The 7,322-nt window shown below is 37.6% G+C and overlaps 1 non-coding gene and 2 pseudogenes across 1 annotated transcript; all 3 read right to left on the bottom strand.

The window, feature by feature from the left end:
• Positions 1-6,950, bottom strand: part of LOC102417359 — an 8,284-nt pseudogene extending 1,334 nt beyond the window's left edge.
• Positions 526-631, bottom strand: LOC111825411 (annotated as a pseudogene).
• LOC111825404 lies at positions 1,471-1,589 on the bottom strand. Its single transcript, XR_002828565.1, has one exon. It is a non-coding gene; the product is annotated as a 5S ribosomal RNA (ribosomal RNA).
• Positions 6,951-7,322: the final 372 nt, after the last annotated feature.

Genomic DNA, 7,322 nt, shown 5'->3' with positions numbered 1-7,322 from the left:
CCTTTATTCCTTTCTTTCTTTCTTTCATTCTTTCTTTGTTTCTTTCTTTCTTTCTTTCTTTCTTTCTTCCTTCCTTCCTTCCTTCCTTCCTTCCTTCCTCCCTTCCTTCCTTCCTTCCTCCCTTTCTTTCTTTCTTCCTTTCTTTCTTTTTTCCTTTCTCCCTTTCTTTCTTTCTTTCTCCCTTTCTTCTTTTGCCTCCTCCTCCTCCTCCTCCACCCCCTCCTCCTCCTCCTCCTCCTCCTCCTCCTCCTCCTCCTCCTCCTTCTTCTTCGTCTTCTTCTTCTTCTTCTTCTTCTTCTTCTTCTTCAACTTCTTCTTCTTCTTCTTCTTCTTCTTCTAAATTTATTTATTTTTCTTTATGGATTAGGGTATTACATAGGGGTCCTTATCCCGTCATTCCCCCCCCCCCCCCCGCCCATGCCCTGTGTCTGTGTCCATTGGTTAGGCTTATATGCATGCATATAAGTCCTTTGGTTGATCTCTCCCCCTTCCCCTGCCTTCCCTCTGAGGTTTGATGGTCTGATCAATTATTCTCTGTACTTGCTTCTTTTTAAAAAAATGTTTTTATTGATTTTTAAACTGATAAGAACAGATACTACACTTGATCTTAGCCAAAAGGCCGAGAAGCGATTTTTTATTGATTTTTAGAGAGAGGAAGAGATTGATGTCTCTCTCTCTCTCCCCCCTTTCTCTATCTATCTCTCTTTCTTTTCCTCCCTTCCTCTCTCTGAAATCAACAAAAACATTAAAAAAAAGACAAAATAATAGGAAAGGAGCAAAGGGAAGGCCAGACATTATAGTCATGTACCTTACAAAACACTGGGGGAAGGACACTGGACAGGGGAAAAATAGACTCATACCCAGTAAAGTTGGGGAGACTAGTGAAGGCACTTGCTGTCAATCACACCTGGGGACAAAGGTGTTAGCAACAATGGACATGGCCACTGCAGCCCTGTGAAAATTTGGAATACCTAACCTCCTAAACAAAGCGGTTCACTCTTGTGTGCTCTAAGCTCTCTTGGGAGACATGTGACTCTGGGCTTGTGGGGTTCTTTTGCTCCTGCTTCCTTGCATTCACCCACATGGTCCAAGGCCATGCAGACCCCCCACACAATGAACTAATGGGCTGCAGCTAGCCTAATGCAGTACTGGACTCTGCTCCTGCATGAACAGAAACTCTGGGCATGGCTTTGCTTTTAGCTTTACTGAAACTCCAGCTACACTTCTATGACTGGACTGAGGAAAATGGGGCTTTGGAAATACAAGGATTTAATTTCACCCAAATAAAAATTACTCAGCCCAGCCAGTGTGGCTCAGTGGTTGAGTGTTGTCCTATGAACCAGGAGGTCATGGTTCGATTCCCAGTCAGAGCACATGCCTGGGTTGCGGGCTCAATCCCCAGTAGGGGACATGCAGGAGGCAGCTGATTGATGATTCTCTCTCATTGATGTTTTTTTTTTTTTTTTTTTAAGCCTACAGCACCTGGTATTCCCAGGCGGTCTCCCATCCAAGTACTAACCAGGCCCGACCCTGCTTAGCTTCCGAGATCAGACGAGATTGGGCGCGTTCAGGGTGGTATGGCCGTAGACTGATGTTTTTGTCTCTCTCTTCCTCTCCCTTCCTCTTTCTGAAATCAATAAAAACACATAAAATATTTTAAAGAAGATACACTATAATTTGATTTATAAGTACTTCTTAAATAAACTGAACCCTTAAGGATATTCGTCACACAGTTTATCAGAAGTGATAGGTTTTGACATTTTAAATGAAGGGGATATTATAGGCAAAGAGTGTAAAGTATAGTGTGTTTATAAAGATTAGCAAATATTTGTTAATATGAGTCAGTTGGAGTAACTAATAAAAGGCTTTCTTCAGTAATATTTTCATCCACTTACATGAATATAATGCTGCAATGGCTATATATTTTAAAATGTGATATCTAATATTTTTTACTCGAGTTGGTTTTATTTCTTCTACCAAGAGAAAGGGTGATGAAAGGCTATGTTGCAGACAAAGGAGATGTCAGGAAAAAGACAGATGGTCATCACCCGGAAAACAAGCCGATATTTTCTTATCAACTTTTATCTCTTCTGTCAGAGAAATTCCTCTGAGTTTTTAGGCTTTCAAAATATTTGACACACTATTTTAGAAATGGCCAACACTTTGTTGTAGAGCAATACATAAAATATGAGATTTGTTTTTATGTAAGTTTCCAATTTCTGTATCTCATTATCAACTTTGTTCACTCAAAATACAAAGATTATTGTTTGACTTGAGTATTCCTCTGAATAATTGTTTTGCTTTAAAAGTCAAACATGTCCTTTTCATTCGATTCTCTGAATGAATATATCAAAGTTTTTGATTCATGATAAAATGCGTTTTATTTATTTTCTCTGTTGTATGAATTATTTTGAATATTTTTAAGTTTATCTGATGATTACTCACTTTATCTTATGAAATGAGAATGTGGTAGGAAATTGGGTGGTTGTGTTAACTGGGAGCAGCACCAGATGCTACCAGGGGTGGGCAAACTTTTTGACTCGAGGGCCACAATGGGTTCTTAAACTGGACCGGAGGGCCGGAACAAAAGCATGGATGGAGTGTTTGTGTGAACTAATATAAATTCAAAGTAAACATCATTACATAAAAGGGTACGGTCTTTTTTTTTTTTAGTTTCATTCATTTCAAATGGGCCGGATCTGGCCCGCGGGCGGTAGTTTGCCCCCGGCTGCTAGACCTTGGTTCTTCAGTTCAGCTAAGAAAAGAATTCAGAGCCCAGGAACTCAAATACAAGTGAAAGTTTGTTTAGAAAGTCAAGGGGGTAGGAGAAGTAAGCCGTGGAAGAAGTGAGCCAGTTGGGCTGCCTAGACTCAAGAAATAAGGTGCTCAGGCAAAAGAAGGGAGAAAGAGTAGCAAAGGAAACTGGCCTGGTGGAAGCAGAGAGGGAAAGGCTCAGGCATGCTCCAGAGAGAGAGAGCCACACTGAGGCCTTTGTTTTAAGATTTTATCTGTTTCCTAAAAGTGGGGATTTTATGGGAGGTCTCAGGGGAGGATCTCAATAGCATACTCATCAATTTTCAAGTGTGTCCTTTCAGGATCCTGGTCTCCTTTCAGGATCCTGAGCCAGAGGAGGGGTCATTAGTCACTACAGCGGGTCTTGATGTCAGCCTTGGCCTTGACCCACCTGGCCTTGATGCTTTACTGATCTGAACGAAACGGGATTGTTATCTCTAGCTTGACTAAAACTCCGTCTCTGTGGGCAACAGATTGGTGGCTTTGTTCTTGAGATTATTTGATTCGGGCCAGAACCTCATTGTCTTGAGGGTTTAATACTTAAGGGAGTGGCTGTGCACGGTCTTGTAAGGGAAACATATGAAGCTATTCTCCGGCCCCCCTTCTTCCTCCACTAAGGGGTCTACCAGATGACTAGTGACATGCCAGGGGAGGAAAGGTCAGAGGACGGTCTGAACTGCCTGACCATCAATACAAAAGGTCAGGATGTTTAAACTGTATGACCAGCAATATGCTAGGGATGCAAATGTCACCCTGGTGGGGGAGGTCTCATCCTAGTTTTGCCTTTTGCTAGACACCCAGGGCTTCTCACTTGGGTGACCTTTTGTTCCTACACTGCTCATGTCTGTCTAACTGCCTATTAGATTTGTCTAAGGAAAGCTCTTTGCTACAATGGTTTCTGTCAAAACAAGTCAATTCTATTTAAAGTTACTTTTTGATATATTATATTATTATTCTTTTCTTATTAATTTCATTTTTTGTATAATGATTTCAGAGATAATTTTTTTCAGTTACTCTTCATTGTAAAAAAATTGTTTCTGTGTGATAGGTGGGTAGAATAATTATTTTATTTTTTAATTTATTGGATCAATGAAATCTTTATATTTGGGCACATAATGGTAATTTGCTTAATTTCTCACCTGTCATTAAAATACTTAAAATCTTTGTGAATGACAAAGGCTTAAGCACAAAGCAGCAAATTTTAGTACCGACTTTTTAAAATCCCAAAGCACTTACTGCTCTAAAGCTCTTGCCACTTACCTATCACTTTTCATCTCTATTGCTTGATAATTGATGAAAGCTTTGCCTTTCCTATGGAATCATGAGCTCTTAAACTTCAAATGGATTCTGAAAGAAAAAAATCGATTAAAAAAAGGTATATTTGGCAGGGGCAAAATAATTTTGGGTTAAATTGTTACTAGAAAGCCTGTAAAATAAATGCACTATGTCTGAAGGACCTGAATAAGAATGTTAACTGGAATAAAATATTTTAATTTTATGTTTGGAAACGATCAAGAAGAGCAGAAATTGAGAAAATACAAGGGTCTTGTAAGATAAAATGGTATTTATGATTTAAAAAATGAGTTTATTAGATCCAAGAATAAAGTATATGAATAATTCTATCAAGCTGCAGATCAGCATGTAAGGTCAACTTGTGGATGTCTTTTAATTTAGGTAATTTTTAGACAATAGAAATTTAATATTTTTTGCTTGGGCAATATTTGTCCTATAATATTATATTGGTTGATATGTACAAGAATTATTGGAATCAGAAAAACAGTTTAGAAGGAGATGTTAATAAAGCAAGCATGATATACTAAGGTTCAGAGTCATTATGAAGACAAATATTTTATGAGGCTTGATAACCCTGAATTGAGTAGGGCAATTAAAAAAAGGAGAAGCCCTGGACAGGTAGTTCAGTTGGTTAGAGAATTGTCCTGATACAACAAGGTTTCAGGTTCAATACCCGGTCAGTACACATATAAGAATCAACCAATGAATGCAAAATAAGTGGAACACATGATCTCACTCATATGTAAAATCTAAGTAATAAAATAAACTGATGAACAGAGTAGATCCAGAGACATGGAAGCATGGAACAGAGTGCGGAATCTCAGAGGGAAGGTGGGGAAGGGTGGGTGGGTTGGAGGTAATCAACCAAAAACCTTGTATGCATATATGCATAATCCATGGACACAGACAATAGGGTGGTAAAAGACAGGAGCAGGGGGCAGGGTGGGGGGTGAAGGGAGTCAACGGGGGAAAAAGGGGTATATGTAATATTTTCAACAATAAAGAATTATTTAAAAAAATAACTGGAACAACAAATTGATGTTTCTCTCCCCCTTCCTTTTTCTCTCTAAAAATCAATCAATCATTAATTTTTTTTAAAAAAGGAAAGTACTTCATAGACAGCTAAAAGACTTGAAGATTTTAATACTAAAGAAATGCAAGAATGGTTGTATTACCCTATGAAAATATTTTCCTGACTAGAAAGTATGGAAATGCCTTAATTTGAGATGAACAGAAACATAAAAACTATTTTTTAATGACTGACAAGTACTTATTGAACATTTATTTAAATTTTTAGCACTGTGTTAGCTCTGTGAAGGACAAATATATATAATGCATTTTTCAGAGTTAGAGAGAGTAGGCAGGAAAATTAAAATAGATTTAATTATTCAGTGAAGATTTATTGAAAGCCTAGTATATGTCAGACTCTTGGCAAAGATCTGATGATTATTAAATATGTTCATTTATATAAGGTGCATCCAGTAGAGTAAGGAACAAAAATAAAAGAATAAAAAGTATGAAAAAGAGGCACAAGAACTATATTAAGTTAAGTGACCAAGGGATCTAAGAGACCACATCAGGACAGAAGTAAGGGGTCAAATTTATCTGCATTTACTTTCAGGAATCTAATTTGTTTATTCAAAAATAATTATATTTTGCCTATTATATATGAGGTATTTTACTAGAATAATATTTAGTTTTATAATAGTTCCTTTACTACATAGAGTTTATGCTATAGTAAATTTTTTCAAGCTTTGAACAAATAATCAAAATAAATGATATACTTTTAATTGACTTAGTACCATAAAATAAAAATTAAGGTTTAAGATATTATATTTTTGTGTTTAACTTAGACAAAAGTACATTTGGGGGAAGAATGTCATGAAAGTCCTTTTAGAAGAAGTGGTATTTACATATGAAGTTTAAGAATGCCAAGCAAGAATAAAATGGGGGTTATGAGAATAGCAAGTGTCATGGCCAACGGCATTGCTGAACAAGAGAAACATCTGTTGTGGGAAATAGTCTAGAAAATAATCAGTATAAGCATAGGATTTTAAACAGGGTATGCCATGATGAAACTCATGGTTTAGAAAGAATATACAAGGTGGGGCAAAAGTAGGTTTACAGTTATTTATATGGAAAATAATACAATAATTAACACTTAATAATATAAGAATAAAGTATCTGTTTCATGTACTCACAACTGTAAACCTACTTTTGCCCTACCCTGTATATGCTATTCTAAATCAGGTATTAATAAACAGTTTTTTTTCTTAATATACCGAACAATACACATTATCAACTTTGCAGGCCTTGCCATCTGTCACAACATTTTAAAAATTATTAATAAACTATCATTTAAAAATAAGTTTTAGGTAACAGCAAAATTGAGTAGAAGGTATAGAGAGCTCCCATACATCCCCTTTTCCCACACATGCACAATATCTCCCACTATTGACATCCTATGCCACGGTGGTACCTTTTTTCTTTTTTATAATGGACTAACCTACATTGATACTCTTGGTGATGTAAATTATATGAGTTTTTACACATATATAGTGACATATATGCACCATTGTATTATTATATAGAACTAGAGGCCTGGTGCACAAATTCATGCACAGGTAGGGTTTCTCGGCCTGGCCAACAATTGAGGCCTATTGGTTGGCCGGCCAGCTGGGGGGAGGGACCCCGGGAGGTTGGCTGGCTGGACCCCTGATCGGGGTCTATCTGGGGGGTACCCGGCAGGGGGGAGGGCCACAGAAGGTTGGCTGACCACGGGAGGTTGGCTGTGGGAGTGCACTGACCATCAGGGTGCAGCTCCTTTGTTGAACATCTTCCCCTTCGTGGTCAGTGAGAGTCATAGCGACTGGTTGACCGGTCATTCCGGTAGTTCTGGTCATTCGGTCATAACGGTCACTTAGGCTTTTATATATATATTTGGTCATAACGGCCACTTAGGCTTTTATATATATAGATAATTTCACAGTCTTAAAATTTTTTTGTGCTTCATTTATTGATCCCTCCCTCCCCTGTAATTCCTGAAAGGTATGGATGTTTTTATTATCTCCCTAGTTCTACCATTTCTAGAATGTCAAATAGTTGGAATTATACAGCATGTAGCCTTCTCAGTTTGGCTTTTTTCACTTAGCAATATACATTTAAGTTTATTCCATGACTTTTTGTGGCCTCTCTGGGTGTACCACAGTTTACCTATTCATCTACTGAAAGATATC

The sequence above is a fragment of the Myotis lucifugus genome, unplaced genomic scaffold (assembly GCF_000147115.1).
Source record: "Myotis lucifugus unplaced genomic scaffold, Myoluc2.0 scaffold_24, whole genome shotgun sequence".
NCBI lineage: Eukaryota > Metazoa > Chordata > Mammalia > Chiroptera > Vespertilionidae > Myotis > Myotis lucifugus.
This window is presented reverse-complemented; position numbering and strand designations above follow the sequence as displayed.